Consider the following 25,284-nt stretch of genomic DNA (forward strand, 5'->3'; position numbering starts at 1 on the left):
TATGAGGTTTGGTCAATTTTTGAATCAAACTTTTCTGCTTATTTCCTTACTTTCAATGCCTGTCTTCCAGCATCTTCTGTAGAAGTCTTACAAATGTTTCAAGTTCTGGTTCTGATATCATATGCCCCATGCAGTAGTTACTGATTTCTTCAGTTAGTAGCAGTTGTCTCTGCCTTCTCAAAACGATGATAGTACTAAACACCTTCCCCAAGACTTAAACCTTCTATGCTAAGTCGCCATTATCCATATTTCTCTTCATCTTTTCTCATATATTTATCTTATTGAAATATAAACTTCTTTGGGGTATAAGTTATAACATTGTTCCTTGAATCCACATTGAATAAAGAAGATGCACTCTATGTGTTTGTAAAATGAATCCCTGAATTTAATTTTTTATAGCATGTAAGACTGCAAATGACGTTGAAATGACTAACTCCTGTTGATGTATTCCTTTATATGACACAGGCACAGTGTGGCAGACTGAATTTTCCAAAGATGGCTGCACCAATATATATTCCATCTCATATGTTCTTCTTAAAATGTTGAAAAATACATTGAAAATCCTCCATTGAGAGTGGGATTTATATTCTTTCACCTTAAACCTGGGCAAATCTTTATAACCGCTTCAACCAAAAATAGTGTGATGGAAGTGTGCCTTAGTGACTTCTGGGGCAAGGTCACAAAAAGGTGACAATGCTTCCTCCTGGACTTCTCTCTTGAAAGCCAACTGTGGGAGCCCAGCACTTACATGTAAAGAGTCTGGCTACCCTTGAGCCTCCATTCTGGAGAGACCACGCAGAGGGACTACGCAGCTATTAAGAGGAGCTCCACTGTTTCCATCCCAGCAGTCTGGTTGGGACCCCAAACATCACGGAGCAGAGAGAAGCCAACCCCACACTTCCCTAAGTGTTAATGCACAGAATCCATGAGCATGACATGTGACCATTTTATGCCACTATATTTTGGGATAATTAGTTACTCAGAAGTAGTCATTGGAACACCCAACTTTAGACACTAGAGACCCAAAATGAGCAAGATAAACTATATCTCTGCTCTTATGAAGCTTATATTCTGTGATAAAAGCAAAACAAATTAAATAGAAATTTTTCAACTTGTTAATTAAAACTGTTATCGAGGTCTAATTGACATACAATATACTGCACATATTTACAATGTATAATTTGATGTTTTGGCGTATATATGTGCCTATGAAACCATCACCACAGCCATGATAACAAACACATCTATCACCCCCAAAGAGTCTCCCAGTCCCTTTACAATCCTTTCCTGCACCTGTGCAACCACTATTCTGCTTTCTGTCACTTTAGATTCATTTGCATTTTCTAAAATTTTATGTAAATTGAAATCATATAGTATGTACCCTTTTTTTGGTCTTATTTCTTTTAGTTGGCATAATTATTTTGAGATTCATCTATTTGTTGCATATATCAATAGTTCTTCATTTTTTCATGGAATACTGTTCCATTGTATGGATATACCACATTTAATTTACCCATTTGAGTTGTTTTCAGTTTTTAGCTATTACAAATACAATTTCTGCTATAAACATCATATACAAATCTTTTTTTTTTTTTTTTTTACTGCGGGGTTGATATATAGGCAAACAGTCAATTACAATATAGAGGGTTCAGATTTTTTTTGGTGGTGCTTGAGGTAATTGTTTATACAAATCTTTTTATGGACATGCACTTTTATTTATTTATTTATTTATTTATTTTGTTTGAGACAGAGTCTCACTTTGTTGCCTGGGCTAGAGTGAGTGCTGTGGTGTCAGCCTAGCTCACAGCAACCTCAAACTCCTGGGCTTAAGCGATCCTACTGCCTCAGCCTCCCAAGTAGCTGGGACTACAGGCATGCGTCACCATGCCCAGCTAATTTTTTTTTTTATATATATACTTTTAGTTGTCCAGATAATTTATTTCTATTTTTAGTAGAGACGAGGTCTCGCTCAGGCTGGTCTCGAACTCCTGACCTCAAGCGATCCACCCGCCTCGGCCTCCCAGAGGGCTAGGATTGCAGGCGTGAGCCACCGCGCCCAGCCTATTTTTCTTTGAGTAAATACCTAGGAGTAGAATGGCTTCCCCTCTGCACTATAGCCCAAGAACTCTCTCAGAGGAGTTAGGTGGAGCAGTTTTAGGGCTCACCTCCTTTGTTTCCCACCTATCAGATGTCACTCTGTTCTGTTTTGTTGCTTAATGCCCAATGGCTTCAAAATTGTAGGTCTGAATGTATCTATATATGTGCGTGTGTATATAAGTATTCATATAATGCAGATGTGTATGTATATATGTGTATTCTTATAATTAATATGTATATGAATATGAATATATATATTCATATATTCTCCCTTATTTTTATTTTTTTCAGGTGGGAGGGTAAATGTGGTCCCTATTATTCCACCTTGGTACTACCTCATTCTTTTAATGACCTACAGGTTATGGTCTTATTAAGAGGCAAAAGAATATTTGCCTTCTCTTTTTGTTTCCTGGAAATATTCTTTACAAATGCGAACATGCACTACTGTCATGAAGTAGAAAGCCTCTGAAGTCACGCTGCCACAATATCTGGTTTTGACTCAGGCTTCTGACACTTAGCAATGTAAATCTGGACAAGTTTCTTAGCTTCCCAAGTTCAGTCTTCTCATCTTTGTATTATTAATATCAGTAACGATAACAGCAAGAGCAATACCAATAGTAACACCCATTTTCTGAGGCTGATAGAAGGTTAGAAGAGAATTCATGAAAAGTGCCAAGCCCAGTGTCTAGAACATCATAAGCTCCTAATAAAATGTCACTGATTATCATCGATATAATTTTAGGAGCAACTATCTGTACAGTGAGAAATTGTGTCGAATCCTTGGATAAAAAGAACATGGCAAGGAGCTATAATGACACTGTATGCAATACCTAGTAATAGAAGTGGTTCTTCGCACACTCTGAATAAAGTCTCTGGGTTTCATTCCCTTTTCCAAATCCCATCACTAGAGAATTGACATTCTGCAACCTTTACACACAAAAGCTTCAAGAAATTCAGTCAAATCATGTCAGGGATCTGGGAAAAGAACTTAAAGTTCGGTCAACACAAATGATCCTCTCAGAGAAACTTGTTCTATCCACTAGGGCTGAAGGAGGGTAGATGTGATGTGGAGCCTAATGCAACTGAGAGTGAGTTTGCAGAGGGAAGCTCTCTGTTTTGAACTGATAGAAAGTCTTCTGACTGAGCAAGCTCTGTAGCCAGCTAAGTAGACTGAGACAGAGACCTAGCTTCTTGGGTTCAGACTGATGGTGAATTCAACTTTTAATTAGGACCATATTAAATGGCTAGTTGAACTCTGCCTTAGCATGTGTATGTGTGTGTGATGTGTGTTAGCAATGTGTTAGCAAATCAAGTGGGGTCTCTAAATGTTTCCTTTGTGACTTTATCCCAAATAGGTTCTTCTTGCTTTCTCTTGCTTACCACCTTCTTGTACAATGGGAAGACAAAACAGGGGTCAGAGAGATAAAGCACTGATGAATCAGACAAATCCTTTTGTTTATAAAAGTGCTCACTTTATGCCACTTCTGCAGTCTTCGCAGAAAATGTAATGAAAAAAATCATGCCTTCCTCCTTGGCACCTTCAGAGGAGACAGTCAGGAATATGGTCTTGAAGTCACAGAATCCCTGGATTTCTAGTCAGTTTCAGGTTGTCCCTTATCCTCTCCATAAATTGTTTGAAATTCTCCAGCTGCTCCCTGGGTGCCAGTTTTTGATTTGCCCCTCAGAGACATCACATCGTCTTAAATTCTGTCACTATTTCCCTCGTCTGCAAAGTCCCAATGATCTTGTTACCTTTGATATTATGCCCATGACCAACATCTGACGAGACAGGAGGCTTCCTCCCCAGGCATATTGACTTCCTTCTTTTCTACACTGTGAGCATTTACAAGTTGCAGCTCAACATACATCTCTTCTTGGAGAATACTTCCCTGAGGCAGCAGGAAAGAAGTAGATTTGGAGTTATGTAGAACTGGTTTTCAATTCAGTGCTTTGCTACTGACTATGTCACCTTGCACAGGTCACTCAACCTTTCTGAGCCTGTCTATCAGTAAATGGGTATTAGATGACCTTCTCCACATTCTGTTGTGAGGATTTGATGATGTAGTTGATGTAAAGTACCTGGTGTGTTTTAGACAGATGGCATCTTGTGTTGACTCCCCAGGTCAGTATAGGCCCTTCTTCCTATATGTGTCCATCATATTGTAATGCACCCCAGATAGCCAGAATAGCAACATGAAGACACCAGGCCATAAAAAAATACTAATGCATTTGAGCTAGGGTTATCAGTTCTGTGTGGCTGGACTTTAGGATACAGTCAGAAAATGTGCTGGAGAGATGGACTAAAACCAAGTTGGGACAGGCATTTTAGATTAAATGAAGAAATCTGACCTACTGCTATGTCTTGGAATTCCTAGAGTGAATATGTAAGCTTTTCATCTTCTTTAGATAAAACATGGTTAAACATCTTAAAGCACTTCAGCTTAATGTACACATAGTGATGACATGTTGCCAAAGAAAGCTTTAGGACTTTGTTGCCTACAACTATGCAACAGCTTAGTTACCAAAGCTTGCTTGCTATCACATCAGTGATAGGTTCTCAATAAATTAGCTATGTCCAACATGGCATGATGCTTTGGGTCAAGTGAGACTATCATATTGTTAATTATCATTTTTCCCCAAGCTAGACAAACTGTTTCATAGGATTTTTCTCAGTGCTTGTGTTTCAAAATAAAATTCCTACCAATTTCAGTAACTAATGATTTAACCATATACCAAGTTGGAGTTTCTCCAGTGTGCATGTGCTCCTTCTGAAAATGAAAAAGGCAAGCTGCCAATCAAAAGACTAGTTGTGGGTTGCAGGCAGAGATCAGATTGGTGATAATTGCTGGCATGGTGCCTAGCACAGTGTCTTGTACACACACGTGCTCAGAAAGTGCTATTGGGTCCAGTCAAGGCTTCCATGTTCCGACTAAGAGTCCTCCCATGAAGACATGACATTTGTTTAACCTACAGCTGGAAGGAAGGCAGTGGTATGGACAGTCTCCAATTAGCCAGAAGATTTTAATCTACTTTGCAGAACTAATCGAATGGTTGTGCTTCCCCAGTGTTCACGTGAATTGCACCCTAGCTGGAGGTTAACGGACTAGACAATAGCAGCCACAATTAAGTGGATGTAAATGAATGTGATAGGCTAATTCTCACAAGGAGGACATCAATGTGTCAGTGTCAGTGCACTGGTGCCTGGAATAAAAAAGGAATTGACTGGGATGAATGAGGTAAACTAGACTAGTTTAGAAATTCTTTGGATGCAAGCAGGAGGAATAAAAATAAGTAACAATAGTGGTTCTTTTCTATATATCCTCTTGGAGGAAGAAAAAAAAAAAAGAAAGAAAACCACACTTTCCCATAAATACATTCAAAGTATTATACCTCATGGTGTACCTTAACTATGAAATAGATTGTTGGATGTGGAATAGAGTAAAACACAAATCTACTCACAATAAGGAGAAGGACATTTTCATGACCTGGGAAGCTGAGAATTCAAAAGAGGACAAACTTCCCTGGCCTTTTTCATATTTGGAAATGGAGACTGATTGACAGAATAAGAAGCCTATAAAAGCTGATTGCTGCTGGGTTTCAGCAGAGTCTAGAAATATGGAAGAAATTGTGGAGCAACAGGAAAATGAGGTTTTGCTTAAGTTCTTCAACACTTTGATACTTTGGGGGAAATCTTAACATTTGTAGAATGGGGTGTGGGACTTGGAGGGAATGTAAAATCTGTAAAAGTCATTTTACTGCTGCTTCAGAAAATTCTCGTGATAATAACATCTGAGAACATTATTGGATGCCAATCTGAGCTGTTTGAAAGAAAAGGATTTGTGAATGCAAGGAGTTCAGTGCAATTCCCTGATTCCTGTTCTTAGGGCATCCAGAAGCTCCTCTGGAATGCACTGGGTGAGGGAGAAAGTTCTATGTCAAGTCTTCTGGCAAGGAGTGAGCCAAAATCTACCTTTCCTTATAAATCTGCAGAGGACATCCCTGGGTGTATTTGCTCCCTGGTCCTTGGTGGACACATCGTAAATGGGCCTGATTACCATCAGAATGCCTAGCATGTCAACAATCAAAGGCTGAGGTGGGAGAGTACTCTTCTTTTCCTGAAGAATAATTTCCCAATGGGCAACTGAGGCATTAAACTAAGTGAAATTGATTAAGATTAATAGATTGGTAGATTAAGGGAAAGAAAAACTTATTACCTAGAAAAGAATGGGGAATACATACATTCAGAGTCTTTTTAAGAGTATGTTCAGATGATTAAAAAAAAGTATAGTCAGAGAAATAAAAGTTTTGAGAGAATATGAAGCCCAGTGAGGACTCAAATTAATTATCATTATACAACTGTGTCATATAAACAGTTACTGAAATAAAGCTATACATGAATGAAACGACATGCATAGTTTTGGTTCTTAACCTCTCTATTACTTCTCAAAATTATTTAACATAAATATATAAATTTTCATTTCTGCCAAGATCAAACCTATGACTTTGACAACTTATATTATATAAATACATTTTATTGGGAAAAGATTGAACTTGAACGATTAAGTTATAAGAAGGCAATATAAATCTAAGTTCAGTGACATTAGTTGCATAAATGACCTAGCTCAATCTCCTTGCCCTGCCTTTTTGTAGACAAAACCTCAAAGAAAGGTGAGAACAGTATTAATGACATCTTATTTGGCAAATTTGGATAGAAACACTATAAATATTATCAATTATCAATTACTTGCCAATAAAGCAAATAATGAAGCAATGATGAGTAGCAAAACTTGAGCTATTATGCCTCAATGACTTAAATGGAGTCAAGAATTTTTTGAGACACAGAATCTTTAAGGTTGTAATGTAATAATCTAATAAACCATCTGACCTCTATGTTTATTTGAAAACTAATGTAGCATCTGCATATGGGCTGGCAGGAGGGAAGAAAAGTGAGTATAAAGTAAAAAATTCAAGCAGTTTTCAAAATTATTCGCCAATAAGTATAACACATCCATACACCATAAAATACTAGAACTCTTCTTATGGGAGGAAAATGTGAAAACAGTGAAGCATGGGAAATAAGGCCCTATAAAACAAACAGAATGCATTTAAAAGGCAAGAAAAGATCATGGCATATATTTGACTCCATTGAGATAGATTACTGGTTTCATCTGAAAGTGGAAGACAACTCCTTAGACATACCTGGTGTTATGAAACAAATGTAGAGTTAGGGAAATATTAATCCATTTTGCTATTATTTATAAATGCATATTGTCACAGAAAGAACTTTTCCTTTCTCTGTACAACTTAGATAAAAATGCATTTGTGTTATGCTAGAGGTGAGTTAGGAGGTTGGAACCAGAAAACTTTATACTTTTTTTATAAATCAAAGCAATACCAACTCAAATGATCAACTTGTAGCCATGTTCTTGATGAAATTATGAAAATAACAAAGGGTGTGATAGAAGATGTTTAAATGCATTTTGATTGCTAATTCCTGGTAAGCATTAAAGAACATGGTCTTTTTTATTTTTTCTTTTTTTTTTTTGCTCTAATATGCTGCCCTTCCTTTCTGAGTTTTAGTAATCCATCTCCAGGTAGGAGGGATTGCAAGGGAAAGTAAAGATATTTATCCTAATTTTATTGGTGGAGAAATGGTGGTTCACTTACCTGAAATTATAGTCTAGTCAACATAGAAATCAGGTTCATAGCATCTGATTTGATTCTCAGGAAAGATGCGGGTGCTTTTTGCTTTTGACAGAAACAAAGCAAGATATCCTGCATGGTGGCTCTAACTTGTACGCGCTGTTGACATCGTTCCAGGAACACCCTGGATACTTGATATGCATCATCCTATTCCATACTTATGATAAGTCACTACATTAAATATTGTCGTTCCCACTTTGTAAATGAGCAAACCATCCCTCAGTGAGGGTAAAGGACTTGTTATGCTCTCACAGCCAGTGAAGGGACGAGCCAGGGTCAAGGTTCCAACAGGTGAACTGCCGATGAAAAGGGTGTTATGAAAGCTGCAGTGCTAATGTGCATACATTTTGGGACAGGGTAAAGTAAATTGAGTAATGCTATTTTATTATCAGGAAATTTCTGTTAATTTTCCATCAATCCATAAATATCTTCTCCACAGAATTCTTGTCATTTGACATGTATTTTAGGTATTAAACTGAACAATTTTATCATGGCTAAAAATGGGTCAGAACCTGAATACATCTTTTTTGGGGGGCTCAAATTCCAATTCCTATCTTAATACAAAGAATATGAAGAAAAGAAGAAAAAAATGAAAGAACAACAGAAAGAATGACACAACAGAAAGGGGGAGGAAAGAAGAAGGGGGGAGGGGGAGAGAGAGAGAGAGAAGAAAGGGTCTAGGGTAAAATTAAAATCTGTGGTCATTATAAATGTTTTAAAAACTATTTCTAGATATGCAAAGAAATTGGTGCCTTCTCCTAAGAATGGTATAAGACATGTGTGTAATCTACATACATTCGAGGGGATGCAGCAGCCATATTTGGCCATGGATGCTGAGCACCACCCTATGCAGTCTTTGATCTCTATCAGAGATAAAATGATTAACCAAATTATTAAAGATAAAATGATGAAAATGGGTAGGCTGGCCATGCTGAGATCCGTTCACCCCATTCCATGTGCATGCATACAATGTTTTTTCTAGGCACAGAATACATTAGGAGGTCTTACTGTGAATTTGAACTATTTCACCCCGTGTTTCATTCATGTCTTTCTATTGGTTGTATGGTAGCATGTGCTCTTTATTCAGACTCTAAAATGGTAACAGAGCTATGGCATTCAATATAGAATTCCCATGCATAGACCAGGTGTGCTGGCCAGTAGGCAGGTATTCAATATGTATGCAGCAGGTATACTCTATTCCCAGTCTATTGGATTAGCTTGGCAGGTGACACCTTGGCCTCTTCAGGATGCAAAATGCTCCTTCTCAGATTCCCAAGATTCTGTGTCAACTGCTATGTACCAATCATTGACTTCTCTGTGTGTGACGTGAGGTTAATGAGAAATGACAGGTTGCTTTTTTTTGTCTCAGTATATAGAAGCTGCCAAGCACACTTATCCCAATTGCCATTACGTTGAGACTAGCTTCTGACATATGGATCATATCGTAACATGGAATGCACACGTTTGAAATGAAGCAAGTGTCTACAAAATATCCCATGTACATAGCCATGTTATACATACTCATTCATGGTAGAATATATGGGATAATATTTGTAAAACATTTAAGTCTATGTCCGTAGACTCTATTGCAGTGGACTAAACTGAAGATAGAATCTTTCTAAAGGATCAACAAAATACCTCTAAGGAACATGAGTGACTTTTTAGCAGTCTGATATGGAATGAAAAATGCAGGCACAGTAATAACGTGCTGGAGTAGAGACAGTGAGCACAGTCATCGTCCATCCCCACCACCCCCCAGTGATCTTTATGAGCTTTGTCCTGACAATCTGACCTTACTGAGCTCTGCCCAGCCCTGACAGCCACATAAAACCCACAAACAAATAGGGAACTGGTGCAGCCTTTTCAGATTTAGGATCATGTTCAAGCTTATGAATCAGATTTTTCTATGTGTGGACATGACAACTATGGAAAAACTGTAATTTAGGACATATTCTCTTTATCCTTTTATGTAGAATTTCACTTTAATGTGATGCAAATGACAGTAAGAAATACATTCAGTGAATGTTAAAGCCTTCCCATTAAAAATTCTGTATGCATTTTACATTCTAATTCATGTACAGTCAAAAACCCTGATAAAATCACAGTGCTGATTTGACTGCTGCACTTATCGTATTAATGAGGATACTTTATGCCTTTTGAAAATTGGGATATGGTCCATTATGTGATTGTAAATGATGTGATTGTATCACATAAATTTGTTATTCAATCCCACCCCTCCCTTCAGTCAGCTTTGTATATAAGAAGATTCATTGGTGAGACAGAACCAAGGCTGGAAAACTAAACTGCAAACTAGACTTTTCTTCTTTTTGTCTTTATTTCTGTTTATAGGAAAGAATGCAATAAAAATACACATGTGTGTATGTTGGTATATATGTAGATGTATGTATTTTTTCCTTTTTTTTTTTTTAATTTCCCTAAAAACCACAGGGAAAATCTCCTTCACCAAGGAAGTCAAAGTGAAAGAAAGCAGCAGACCTGGACGAGTCTCCCCGCAGTACATAGAGGCCTCCTCCCCGCCCACAGCAACACTCTCTTGGCTTTTGTGCTGATTCTGGATTGGCTAGCACTTGGAAATCATCCCTTCTTCCTTCTTGCAACAAGTGAAATGTTTGAGAACTGTTCTTGGCCAAGGTTTCCTGGTTTTTAGTTGCATTTGCATTCCTAAAATACCTGCTCCTCTTCCTATTTATTTATTTTTCTGTCTGCGCACCTAAAGACACAAACATATCCCCTGGCATCAAGATCTCCAAACTCCCCACAGACAAATTAGAGTGTTGACAGCAGAAGTGTCTTCAGTATGCTCAGATTAAAGCAAAGGAGGAGACCACTGGCGCTCAGCTGAGTAGCTCTTGTGGCCTTGGGGGGCTACACACTTGATTGCCTCTTTAATGATGGTCCCTTCTTAACTTGTGATTATCCCAGAGAAGCTCATGCACCAAAGTTACTTTCTGGCTGCTGAAACCTCAGCAATTACCAATTGTTATCTACTCCTATGTTATGTAAACATTACCTTTGGTTTTGAATTCCTGAGCATTTGTAGGCTGGCTCTATTTTTTTTTTTTTCTTTTTTTTCTTTTTTCCTTTGAAAACTTATCTTCTGTTGCCTGGAAGCTGCAGGAAGTGATATTGCTGTTCACAATGGAACAAGCTCTGGTGTGCAGTTCTTACAGTTTGGAAATACAGATGCCCAAATTCTTGACATCCACCTGGCAATCTTGTACGTCTGACTCTTGTTCTTGTTCACCTTGCAACCTGACCTTTAGTCTTTATCAAGCTCTGTGTTTTCTCAGAGCTCAGATGTCGTGGATTAAAAAAAAGTTTTTTTTTAAGGTTCTGTTTCTGTCATGCTGTAACATCAAAAATATAGGAGCCCATTCTTCTAAGTGATCACAAGAATGGAAAAACAAATACCACATGTACTCACCATCAAATTGGTACTAATTGATCAGCACTAACATGCACATATGGGAAGTAACATTCATTGGGTGTTGGGCAGGTAGGAGGGGGGAGGTGGGGATGGGTAAATCCACACCTAATGGATGCGGTGCCTGCTGTCTGGGGGATGGGTACCCTTGTCAGGCGGTGAAAAGGCAATTTATGTAACCAAAGCCTTAGTACCCCTGTAATACTCTGAAATAAAAAAAAATTTTAAAAAATATATAGTAACACATTTCCCCTCCCCTCCTGCCCCCCACCCAGAAGAGATGTCATAGGGAATGATTTGCATAGTATTGTAAATTTTATTGCATATTGTTTGCAATTTTGCAAATATTATTGTAAACTTTATTTTTTTAGATGACATATAAAAAAAGATAAGTTTCTTGACTAAGATATACCAAAAGCTCACATGGGGTCTTTCCTGATGGGAAGTAGTCTTTTGTTTGGGGTTTTCTTTTTTCTTTTTTACCTTATTTCAGATTCAAGGCCAATAAGAACTTTATACAATCTTCTGGACAAAGCCTGCTATATCCTAATCTCTGCAAATCCACTCTGTTCTGTTCACTGGTCTCCTTATTAATCAGTTCTACAGAGCTACACCCTTCTCAGTACTTACACACACTGCATTTTTATGCTTCTGTTTCTGAGTGGCCTTTCCTATATTTTTGCTTTGTCTTGCAATCAGTTACCCACAGCTTGGTCTGTAGAATAGGATACCATCACTGCCTACATTTAGGCAACAGCACATTGTGTCATCTTGCTTCATACATTTTACTTCTGTCTCTTTTAGGAGGAAGCTCATTTGAGAAATCTTGGCTCTGCCTTTGGGGAGGAATCATTTACCTTCTTTCATTTGGGCTCAAATTTGTCTCCTCACTTCCTTTGTTAATAAAAAAGAAAACTTATTTACATTTTCTTGGATCCTATTAGTTAGCTCAATTGCCTAATTGTTGCAGTTTCAAGAAAGACAGAGTCATTTTCTTGCTTTCAGTCATTGTTGGTCTATTTTATGGGGTACACAATGCCACATTCATGAGTCTGCTTACTTGCTTTGGGAAGCTTTTTCTGTTTCGCTCTGATGTGCAGCATCATGTACGTGGTCCATTTTCTTCCCACACAGGAAATATGGCTAACCAGTCCCCCAATTAAAGAGCAGGGAGGAAGATGTTAGTCCTGGCAATACTGCCCATCACCTTAGACTATGTCTGAGGATGGGGGCAGCCTGGATACTTGCTTCTGTATGAATCTGGCCTGATTTTTCTTCTGTCTTGTCTTTTCTAATGGATTTCCCCACCTAAGATGGATCTCCCCCTTTCTCTCTTGACAATGCTGAGTAAATCAGGCTGTGGAATATTATTAATCCAACCCACTCTCTGAGAGGTATTGCTGGCTGAAGCCATGCTGTTCATATGCCATTCTATACCCAACTGTGGATAATAACAGAATTGATTTTACCGGAGGAAAGACAAAGGAACCTCGGGCTGCTTTCTGCATTATTTTGTTCTCAGGTTATTCTGCTCTGAATGGTAAGATCTCTCACTAGAATACTAGGTCACATTTAGCTTCCTTTATGGCAAATCCCCTGTTGGGCAACTTCTGGCACTGGGTTATGAAATGTTACTGTTCTGTGCCTGTGTGGTATGTGCGCACGTGTGTGTGTGTGTGTGTGTGTGTGTGTGTTTTCAAATTATAACATGAGTAAGTTTATGTTTTAAAATCCCTATGAATACCTTATTTTTTTTAAAAAAAAAGATATGCTAATAAGAAAGCATATCTTAAGCTAGAGACTAAAACTTGGCTTTCAGAACTTCTGAATAGTGGTTTAAAGAAGACTATTCTTTAATAAATTGTAATATGACCATGAATAAGCCAACCTACATAAATTATAAGGCAATACTGGTAATAGCCACTATAAATTGAGTGCTTAATACTTCTCAGGCATGTTCCAGCTGCTTCATACTTATTAATTCACTAAATCCTTATAAGAACTCCATTAGGCACATATTATTTTTACCCCTATTTTACAGGTGCAGTAACTGAGGCACAGAGAGAGATTAAGTAACTTGTTCAAGCCATATAAATGGTAAGTGGCAGATCCAGGATTCAAACAAGATGATATCAGTTCCTAAGTCTTGACTCTTAGATGTTGAACTTCTCCACCTCCTTGAGTGAAAATCTACAACCTCTTGTATGGTGACCATGATGTCAACAAGATGTTTTACAAATATTTTAAAGAAATTCTGATGAAATAATATATACTTATAAGTGATTTTATTTCTATCACCTTAATTGTGATTCTTTTAATTATATTATCCCTTTAGGTTAAAACAACCCAATAAATTATCTTGAGAATTGGGGGAAGTTAATATATGACAGTTGTCACCTTTCAAAAAAAATATGAATCTGGTGTATTTATTACATGATTCCTTGAATTATTACTTTTAACTTAAATCTCTGTCTCACTTTTTATTTTCTGTCGATGCTCACTAATAGTTTTATGCAGACCAGAAGGTCCACACCCATTTAGGCTGTTTCTGAAAAGTTCAGAGAATCAGCTAGAAGTCTCCATTTTTGCCTGTATTTAAAATGTGCACTACCAGACATATTTTCCATGGATGCGCTTCATACTTGTTTACAAAGAAAGGTAGTAAGTATATAAGGGTCCATGGTCACACCAACTTTCTGAGCATTGGTAATTTTGGGTCTGATTCTTTTAGCTCACTGCCCCAGAGTGGCCATGAATATGTTTGAGAGTCCCACGCACACACAGACAAAGAATGTATTTGGTGTCCTGAAATTTTGAAATTCCAATGAATATTGGATTTTATGTCTCATATGTTATCTATAACCTGTTGAAGATAGCTTGCTTCTGGTTCTTACAGTATTAAGAATAGTGAATGGAATCACTATTCTGGTGATCTTGCAGAAGTATTACCCATTGGATTGTGTGAATAAACATCAAATTGGTGGCTAGGAATTGCAAATTAGTAAAAGTTAGTATGAATACCATAAAGCTTTTTGGAGCCCCAAAAGAATTCTTTATAGCTATCTCTGGCTCCAACCAAGTCTTCATTATTGGATCAATACATCAAATCAAGAATAAGTAGAGCCCCAAAGTCACACCATCCTATCAAAATAATTATCTATAATTAATATAATTATTGATCATGTAGTAGAAGTCACTGTCTAGATGATATAAGGCTTTTAGGATTTCATGGGAATGCTTTACAACTTAATTATGTTTCCCTGGGAGATTATAACATAATTTAATTTATTTTTCCCATGTGTTTCATCAATCATTATGTGGATAGAAGGAATATCAGAATCTCATTTCTATGTCAATTCCTGCAGAATGTAGACAAGTCATTTCACTACTACAGAATTGATTAGAAGAAGACAGGGTCCCTCCCACAGGGGAATGATGCCCGATGTCACTTGTAATGCTGGTGCCACATTCTGTTGATTTTGTAGTATGTGATGAGGCTAACTTCAAAAACTTGCGATGGCCCTGTTCCAGCTTTTATGGCAAATGAAACAGAGGCCTATGTAAAATTTCCTTCTTAGATATGTGAGAAGCTGTGTTTTTCTTTGGGCCTTGGTTTGCCTATCCGAGGAGGTGAGTGGTGGTTAAGTCTCCTTCTATTTGTAAAGCTTCATATTCTAGTTTTCCTTGTGCTTTAGATCTTCAATGTCTACAGTGGTATGTCTCAAAGTTAAACATACTTATGAATTACTGGGAATCTTGTTAAAATGTAGATTATGATGCAGTGGGTTTAGGGTCAGGCCTGGGCTCCTGGTTTTCTAAAAAGCTCCCAGGAGACTCTGAAGACGCTGGTCTGTGAGCCACATTTTTAGTAGCAAAGATCTAAACGGCATACAGAGGTAAGGGGAAAAAGATTAGCTCTTCATCTTCCTGTGGTCACACATCCATTTGCTTCCCTCCCAGGGCTATGACTCTCGACTTTATTCTGCAGAACACGGTAGCATGCTTCCTCTTTCCTGGCTTCCAGAAGACTGAGTGCATCCCTACCGAGCACAGTTCCCTTCTCCAAGAAGGAAACCATGGAGCTTACCAGGAAAGATCTGTGCCTCTGTTGTCAGGCATCCTCAGCCCTGCTGAATATGAAATAAATGAGGTGGAGTTTAATTTTAGGGTCTACAAATTCGTAATGTGTTCATCATTCCTGTTGCCATTTTACATGGCAGGGGGATGTTGTCAGACATGTTCTGTGAAGAGAGCTGCATTTGAGTTCTGGTTTAATGACGCACTCGCACCTTCGTGCCCCTCCCCTAATCTCCATGTACGGTGAGGAGAAAGAGATGCCGCATGTAGTAGAGGTTTTCACTATTGAAAATGTGCGTGTCGGTGGCTTTCCTTAGGGGCAGGCTCTGTGGGGGGGTTTCCGAAACTGGGCTGCAGGCTGGCTTCCCGGCAGAGGGCGCACTGCCCCAGTGCCATGGCCCCAGAGCAGTTTTCTCCTCTTCGGGGTTGACTTCTCTCCCCACTAGGCTGGTGAGGGTTGCAGGGGGGATCAGACATGAGCTTTCAGGAGAGGAGGAGATGAAGACTATTTTAAGGGAGAAAATCAAATCAAATCATTTCAGATCTGAATCAGTGACTTTTAAAATGAAAGGTCTACTCGGCTACTGTTAATGGGCAGCTTTTCATAATTCTCAGCTATTATAAGACTAACTTTCCTTTCTTGAAGCTTCTCTGAACCATGCATTGTCCAGCATTTGTATCTTTCACTTTAATGAGCACTAAATAAGAATTATATAAAGAATTTTAGTAATTCTCACTGGACAGTTAATTAAGCAGTGAGAAGTCTTTAGAACTGTTACTCTTTGTGCCTTTTACAGACAAGTGCTCCCACGGATTCCAAGGAAAGAGGTCGCATTTATTCATATATATGTGTGTGTATATATATATATATATATATATAAAATGATGTGTGGGTTAGTAATTTTTCCCAGTAACAAATGACCTCCTTAACGAGCTAAAATAGTGAAATAAAAATCCACCTTTTTGTGGCCCACTTTCCCTGAACTCTGCTCTCCACTTTCCTCAAACTTCTTTACGCAGGAAATGAATTCCCTGTAACTTTGGTGGGGGGAGCTTGAATATGTTGATCTCAAGTTCTCCAAATTTTTTGTTCCACTGTAAATCATACAGGCATGACCCAGCCCAGTCATTCATCTCAAATTCTTTTCTTTTCTTTTCTTTCTTTTTTTTTTTAACCAGCTTCTGTTTTTCCTCATTTTTGATAGATCCTACCACAAACTTCAGCGAGAGTAAGTGCAGACGACCATAACACTATTCTCACATAGAGGGTATTTTATTAAGTCCAGCAGTTAAAAATGTACAAAGTTCCTTGTAATAATCCATTCATTCTGTTCTCGCCTGATTCTTGGAGTAAGCCTGCACAATTATTCAAATCCCAGCTTTTAGCTACAGCATACACCTCGCCATGGGGCTATGCCTCTGTAATCTTGCTTTGGTCTTGCATGTCAAATGGAATTAACTCCCATAAGAAATGTGTGCGAAGACAACCCAAAGTGTCTAATCCTGCTGCTGTCTTAAATTTCTGAAACTCTGAGCTGTCATCTTTTTCTATTGCTTTGTTGAAGTTCTCACTTATGCTTCAGTCCATCCAAAGCTGAAGTTTAGGAAAATTTGCATTTTTATATATTTTTTCAGTTATGCTCTCCCTTGGCCTTTTCACATGTTCTCTTTGTAGAAGGATTTTTTTTTTTCTTCCTTCAAATTCCAAGACCATTTTATACACAGTGGAATTTCAACGAGAGGTGAATTCACTTTTTTTTTTATGGCAATATACAAGTTGATACACAGACAACACTAGTTGAAGATTCACAATCCAAATCCAAAGAGATATGTGAGGATGTGTGTGTGTGTGTGTGTGTGTGTGTGAGTGAGAGAGAGAGAGAGAGAGAAAGGGAGAGAGAAAGAATGTGTCTCTGAATATTGTATGAGAGGAAAGAAGAAATAATGATGTCATTATTACTATACCTTAACCACTCAACCTAGCTAATCACAAAAACTAATTCTGTCTCAATTGAATCTCAAACTGCATCATCTCCCTCATGAATAAAATGCTTCGTGAAATGAGCTTGGTTAGTCTACTTATATGTTGTATTAAGAGTAGATTAGTTTGATGAGTAATTTTATACTTTTTTTCTTCTCTAGGGGGCATACTGTTTAAAAATCTTGAATACTGACATGGTCCTCTTCCTTCTCCACCATATCCTGAATTCCACTTAATCACCTCCTGCAAATTCACAGACATGAAGAACCTAGAAGAATCCTCAGTATCCAGAATGCCAAACACTTAATGAATATTTGTTTAATGCCTGTGAATAAGAGAAGCTTACTAGCTTTTAGCTACAGTATACACCTTGCCTCTTTCTTTCCAAGTGACTTATATCCTGTTGCTTAATTTACAAATTGTATCATTCCATCTGGAAATGAAAGCTGCCCAGATTTTAGTGAAAACTTCCTGCACAGCCTATGTGTTCAGTGTGAAAATTACACATGGTACATATTTTTAAATCGCCAGTTATTCAGCACCATGGGTTCCTTGAGGTGTCTTGACTAAGTGAGGTGTGGAAGGGCAAAACCGTAACTTGGTGTGGTGGATATTTAATAAGTGGCAAACCGGAGCATTCTCCATTTGAAAGTTAATTAAGGCCACTAGCTGACCAGGCTTGTGCAAAAAACATGTTCATGGTTTAGCCGTGGAAACAGTCACAACAATGCTCAGCTAAAAATAATGGCCTTAAAAGACATTTCACTGATCATTCTTGAATGCTTATTGTTTTTTTTTTTTAATAAAGAAGTTGTTACATTTTTGAGTAAATACCCAGCAGCATCAGCTCCTTTTGAGACTTTAAAGTTTCTTTTTTTATGCCTGGACAATAGATACCAAAATGAAGAGTAATGTGAGGGGACGGCAGCATGACCAAGTTTTAGGTTTAATGCTAAATGCAAGAATGTCTCATAAGATAATCATCCCTTATGCTCTCTTGAATCTCTTTCCCTAGTTAATAATGGCCTCTATTATGTGATGTAACTAGTTTTTGGCACAAGAGAAGTTAACCCTCTAGCATCTATTAGCTTATTTTATCCAAATTGGGTTTGAGTTTGTTGAAGAGCCCTTCCTTAGTGACAGACGATACCGTATGAATTACGTTTCTGCATATTCGTTGTTTCTTCACGATGAGAGTACTGTAATAAGACAATATATTTTACTGTACAATACATTACTTTGGCTAATAGGATTGAAAAAGCACATTAAGTGTAAATGTCCTTTCAGCATCTGGATGGTGAAGTTAGATTGTCTTATCAAATATCTTAATGCTTTTCTAGGATCCGGCAATACTTAGTGTCGCTGAAATAGGCGATGGCAAAGGATCGGACAAGGGTACTTAGGCATAACCAAGGTAAAGGGGTAGCAAGGAGGCTGCAGGGAGTTGGGAGCATTGTTAGGTTGGCTGATTGCAAGTTGTGTATAATGGAACAATAAGAATTCTGTTTGAAATTACTCTTAATAGTGGACACACTGTAATCTTGGTCCATGATCCTTCTGTTTAATTTTAAACTATCTTACTAACACTGGAGTATATTGAGACCAGGTATTACAAGAATTCATCCCCTACCCTCCCATCCCTTCACACCCCAGTAAGTACGTCTCTGGAAGACTTTTGAGCTCAAATGACACTTCATCCTTGGCAGGACTCAGTAGAGGAAAAATGGTGCAATGGGACAAATATTCTCAGCACCTGCCAAGACCTATAGCTCATATCCTGCACATGCCACCATTTAACCAAATAGAGATCGTATCAGTCCGAGAGCTGTAGGAATTCTGGTCTAGATTTAGAACATTTTCCTGCTTAACCTAGACACATCTGCAGTTGAATATTTTAGACAGAATTGATCTGGAGCTGTTACCTCTACAAATTCTCACTTGTGGCTCTTTTTAGCCTAAGACTAGATGACAACCATCGATCTCTGCCAGTATTATTTGAGTTTTTTGGGCTCTATTTTTCTCATTGGCTACTTTAAATGAATAACATTTTTTGCTGGTTTGTTCCTCCTCCTTCCCACTCTCCTTTCATTTTCGTTATTTGTTCTAATTTAATTTGAAATGCCCAGCATCTGACTGTAATCAGGTAAGGGGCCTCAGGAGACTTCCAGCAAGAGCAGGTCTCCTGAAAAGGGTCTTTTGGACACAACAGAATGAGCCTTTATTTATTATCTCAGGGATAACAAAACAGGGAGCGGGCAGGACTGTGTGGCAGCCGTCCTTTCAAGCGGCAGCTAACTTGGTGGAACACCCCGTCCCTAGGGTGTGAACAGACCGCCCCTTGGCTCAAAGTCATCCTTCTGTCCCTGGCTGCTGGCTCTCTGGGCCAACACAAACAGGAATAATAAAACATGCAGTGAAAGTGTCAACAGAAACCCCTTCTCTAGTAGCCTAGATTATGGAAGTGGACTGGATTTGCAGTCCATACAAAGGCTTGGCACGGTTCCATTGGCCATGGCCACACACCTAACATCGTGACTTCTACCCATAAGGTGGGACATGTGGCTTATTAGGCACACGTGGTCTAGTTCCTCCGTGACTTTCCAGACATGGGCCTCAGTGGCCCCAGTGAGGATTACTGGGGAGGAATAAACACTAGAGTTTGCAAAGGATGACCTGGGTTTAAATTTTTAGCTGTATAGGCTGAGAAAATCACTCTCTCTAACCCTTAGTTTCTTCACTGATAAACTGGGGATAACAATATTTCCTGTTCTCGTTGAGGTGATCAAATAAAATACAGAGATGTGTTATCATTCAGAAAAAATCAAAATGTTTAGGTCAAGGTGTGTAGAGCCAATGAAACTACAGATGTGAAAGTTCTTGAGAAATGGGTAAGTATTGTAGAAACAAACATTATTATCATTATTATTATTGCTATTATCTTTAAGGTATTAAGCCATTTTTCTCCATAACAGAAAAAAGGTGGTGCTTCTTATCCCTAAATTCAAGCCTGGGTCTACCACATCCGTAGGTCCTTCTGGTGCCTTGTGGAGGAGAGAGCTCATGTCTGTCCCTTCATTTCAGAGAAATGTTTCAGAACAGAGTGGAGACCATGTAAGGCAGCATCCCCAGGGTCCTTCATGCTGCATATATTCCAGATATGCAAGTATTCTGGGTATTTAATGTTCACGTGTTGCGAGTTTCCTGGGAGGGTTTAGAAAAAGTCAAAAGTTCATGCCAGTGTGTGGTTCAGTTCCTGCAAGAGAGAAGCAAGGTGAAGCGGGCTGCCGAGAGCTCTAACCTGAGACCATAACCAGCGTCCAGCTTTAGAAGTTTTTTAGGAGGTGGAGACATTAGTTTTTCTGTAGTTAGTACCCAAATGAGTTTTTGGTCAATGCAGGTGCTTCAACCTGCCACATACATCCACCTAGGAAATTACGTATGAGTGAAGAAAGACAATGAGACTCTTCAGGAATTACAAAATCGAGCTAAAGCAGAGGAGAGATGAGAAGGAATGATAAAACCGATGGTCCCGGCATGTTTTTCTCTTTATCCCCAGCACCTAATCCAGGGCCTGGCTAACTCTTCGTGGAATGTTGCATGGTTGAAAAGAATTATGGAAGACTGTGACTAAGTTTAGGTATTTGTCCCCTCCAAATCTCATGCTGAAATTTGATCCCCATTGTTGGAGGGGGGGCCTAGGAGTGGGAGGTGTTTGGGTAATGGGGACAGATCCCTCATGAATGGCTTAGCGCCATCCTGCCAGTAACAAGTTAAGTTTTCACTCTGTTAGTTCCCAGGAGATCTGATTGTTGAAAAGAGCTTTTCACCTCCTCTTCTTTATCTTGTTCCTTTTATTGCCGTGTGACATGATCCATGACTGGAAGCTCCCTGAAGCCCTCATCAGAAGCAGATGCTGGCATCATGCTTCTTATATAACCTGAAAAACCGTGAGCCAAATAAACCTCTTTTCTTTGTCAGTTACCCAGCCTCAGGTATTTCCTTTATAACAACACAAATGGCCTAACACAGTGACCACATCATCTATTTTTTAAGTAACATTTTGCTCCTATACAGAACCCATCATAGTGCTGTGTAGAGTGAGCACACAACCCTTTGTGCTACCCAAAGGAACTTGCCAGAATATGTGACACCCATAAAATAAAGTAGAAGGCTTTGGAAGGGTTAACACCATCTGGATGATGGACAGAATATAATGGGGCATGTTTCTGGCAGCCTGTGGAGTAAGCAAAACATAGAACCTCTTTCCAACGTAGGAGAAGGACTTGCAGGGGCCTGAGGCCCCCAAATCAACTTAATTGCCTAGCATATGGGGATGGTTTTCACCTGGTTTTGTAACACACATCCACAAACTTCTGTGTATGTGAGGAGCAGCTGGGGGACCAAGGGGTGGGGGGGGAGTGGAGAAGCAGAAAGTAGGAGTTACTTGAGCTCTGTGAGCCTCTGTGTCCTCATCTGTAAAATGGGCTAGGACTCCATGTGTCCCAGAGCTTGGGGAATGAATGGGATAATGTAGGTTAAGCATCATCCCAGGGTCTGGCTCAGAGGCAGTGCTCAAAAAAAGGGAACAATTTTTATTAGGAGAAAGCACATAACTCTTGTCTTTGGAAAGAAGCCCTTCTTTCTCCTGCCTCCTCCTTCAGGCCTTGAGGCACCTCTGTAGTAATTGGCTGCTAGGACTTGGCATCTATCTGTAAAGAAACAGTTTTTGTAAGAAGGCTCTGAGGTGGTGGCGTGAGGCATTTATTAGTGATCTAAGGCAACATAAGTTGCCTCTGGTGCTTATTGACTGTTTCTAGCTGGAGGAACAGAAATACACAGGCACTAAAGGGAGACTTACTGTTGGTTGCTACTCTGTGCACCAGTAGGGACTTGGCAAGCTCTTGGAGGACATAGTGTCTTGCATCAATCAACAGTGACCCCTCTGGCTGAATATGTACAGGCATAAAGAGGTTCCTAAATTAGCCTCTGTTCTCCTTAGCTGGGTGGATGGAAGATGAAATGCGGTCCTGGAGTAGGAGGAAATGTGTGTGGTGGAGGATTGAGCTATACTCTGGAAATCCAAGCTGACCCTTCCTGCCCAAAACAAATGTGAAATTTCTTTATTTTCTATGGTCCTATTAAAGTATATGTATGTCATAAGGTGACATTGTGGGAGATAAGAAAGGGAATGGAAGAGGTGGGCAGAGAAGAGAATGGTCAGAGAAGAATAACACTGGAACTACTTGTTTGATGAATGGATTATAATGGAGCAGGGGTGGTTTAGGACTGACTCCGGCATTTTTCCAAAGTGTGTTAATGAGATAGACTCATGGTCTGAGCAGAGGTATGAGGTGTGGTATTAGGCCAACTGATCAATTTTTAATGCCATCCAGAAAAATTTCATGTTCTTGTGAAAAATTTTGTTGAATATTAATTTACCTAAGAATGCTAAAGATCTGGCTAAACCCCATAACATCCAGGAATCATATAAAAGATGCCCTTCCAGGATATGGTAATGGCACCCTAGAAATAATGCTTTTGTTTTTGCAAAATGTTAGCATATATCCAGGGCTTCTTCTACTCCCTTTGCCTTAGTAATAATTTCTTCTTTGGTTGAAAAAGAAAGAGAAGGACTGTATGGATAAAAGGGTACCCTTGTGCCTCACATTTTCTAGCTTTTCTATATGGTCTAAATGGAAATCATTTTAATGCCTGTTTTAGAGCCATCAGTATGCAAAAACCCTTGTGAAAAAATAGTAAATCCATGAACTCAACATTGTTTCTCATGTTGAGAAATTTCCTTTGCTTGTTTTCTATAAGGCATAAGACCAGTATGTTGAATCCTACTCCAGACAGGTATGTTACATAACCACAACCAGGCATGTGGGGTCATCCGGGGCTGACTGAGCCAGAAAGTACGGATAACTCAATACGAACCTGACCCTGTTGCTGCCAAAGTGAATCCTGAGGGCTTGGTGCACATCTGCTCATGCACAAATAGGTCATTACCACACACACTCACACTGTGAAGCGCTACGAGAAGTATTTCTTTCTCGGAGTTACCAAGCCCTTTCAGTATTGTCTTGCTTGGGGGACAGGGTGTGAACGTCACATATTAACACATTTAAAACTCTCAAGAACCCTATGAAATAGGTTCTTCTATAATCCTCACTTTATGATGATGAATTTAAAGCAAAGAGAGGTCAGACGCTTTTTTCAAGATCATAGAACTAGTAAATGGTAGAGCTGGGATTTGAACCCAAGCTGTCTGACTCCAGAGTATACGTTTTAACCTGTATCACTTACTTGTCTGACCTAGGCATACTCTGGGGAGACTGGAAGGGAAATATGGACTCTTTGCCTATAGATTATATCTCTTTTAACTTGATGGGGAAAGGGAGGATTTCCAAGGAGATCTGAATTTATAGAGCAGTCTTAGAATGTTTCCATCTTCTGGGATCTCTACATCTTCTCCCTCAAACACGCAAAAGAGCAAAATTCCCAAACAAACTCTAGAGACAGTCTACAGGTTTAAAGGAGCTTTCCTAATTAGGACCCACTTTTAGGACAGCTCTTAACAATATAGGTATAGGAGGTGGCCTTAGGGTTGACAGCCAGAAGAAGACCCATAGCTCTGCGGAACAACCTGTTGAAGGATGTCCGTTGCTTTTAGCAGCAATGAAAGCGAGAAAAATGTCAGTCTGAAGGTGCGTACCATGTTGCCTAAGGCGTGGGATTAAATTTGTAATATCATGAGCGTTTGGGGACTGTCACATAATGACTCCATTTGCTTCTGTGTGCGAATTCATCCAGGAAGGACCTTTGAAATTTCTGTTAGGAGAAAATACATCGTTCCCCCTAGTTCTCTTTCCTCCCTTCCTCCCTTACCCCTTTCCCTTCCCACCACCACCACCACCATGCATTTTTAAAGCCCTTTAAAGTTTTTCAAAGTGCTTTCATATACATACTTCGTTCTTTATGTCAGGTCAGGGCAAAATTTTATTGCATTTGGCCAAAGGCCATTTTGAAATTTTGAGAGAAAAAAAGAGAAGTGATGTGATCTTTGAAATAAAAGGATTAAAACAGAGCAAAGTTAAAAAGGATTTATGAATAAAAAAGAGTTTATATATATGTATATATATAAAATAAATTTTAGTTGAACTAGAAAAAGACTGACTGACCAAATACTTCACATGTTTTTTAAAACAGTTGGGGTTTAGACCAAAACAACTGGAAGATATAAATAAATTATTTAAAAATAGCATTTATCAGTCTTTGATTTTAAAATGCTAATACATGATCATTGCAGAAAAATTGAAGGATATGAAAAGTGAAAATTCAAAAATGTGAACATCCATAATCTCACTATGCACAAAAAAACATGATTGTTTAAAGTTACAATCCTTTAAATGTATGCTATACACACACACACACACACACACACACACAATGGAGTTGTACATTTCTTCATGCTACATTCAGATACACAGAAAATAAATGCTTCCTTGTAATTTCTAGAAACTCTGACCTGGCTCATACACTACCACTTCACTAAATGGTGAAAACAACTTACTGTCCTTTAGCAATATTTTAGCCTCTTCTGGTTTGTAAGTCTCCTTTTACTTTAACATTTAGTCTGTTCAAAGGTATGATGGTTTATAAAGCCATCTTTCAAAGACTTAGTTTCTGTAGGAAAATGCTCAGTCTTTCAGATTACTACTCCAGCCCCACTTTTTTTTTCCCCAAAACAATGCCTGGAGTCTGAGAGATAAGGCCGTGGCTAACACGGACAGACTTAGAGTAGATCACAACAAGACTGAAAAATTCCATACTCTGTGATGACTAATACCAAACAAGCTCCCTTCCTCCCGACTTACGTGGCCTGCTCCAGAGCATGGTTTGTTGAATGAAGATGGCAGACTTGGGGGTCACATTTGTGCAGGCACAACCTGCCCAGCCATAACCCACATCCCTTGCTTGC

General features: G+C 38.9%; 1 long non-coding RNA gene across 1 annotated transcript in view; it reads left to right on the forward strand.

The window, feature by feature from the left end:
* The window catches only part of LOC123636939, a 199,684-nt gene that overhangs the window by 146,555 nt on the left and 27,845 nt on the right, over positions 1-25,284 (forward strand). The gene's annotated exons all lie outside the window — the stretch shown is intronic.

This window comes from Lemur catta, chromosome 4, assembly GCF_020740605.2.
Source record: "Lemur catta isolate mLemCat1 chromosome 4, mLemCat1.pri, whole genome shotgun sequence".
In the NCBI taxonomy this organism is placed as follows: domain Eukaryota; kingdom Metazoa; phylum Chordata; class Mammalia; order Primates; family Lemuridae; genus Lemur; species Lemur catta.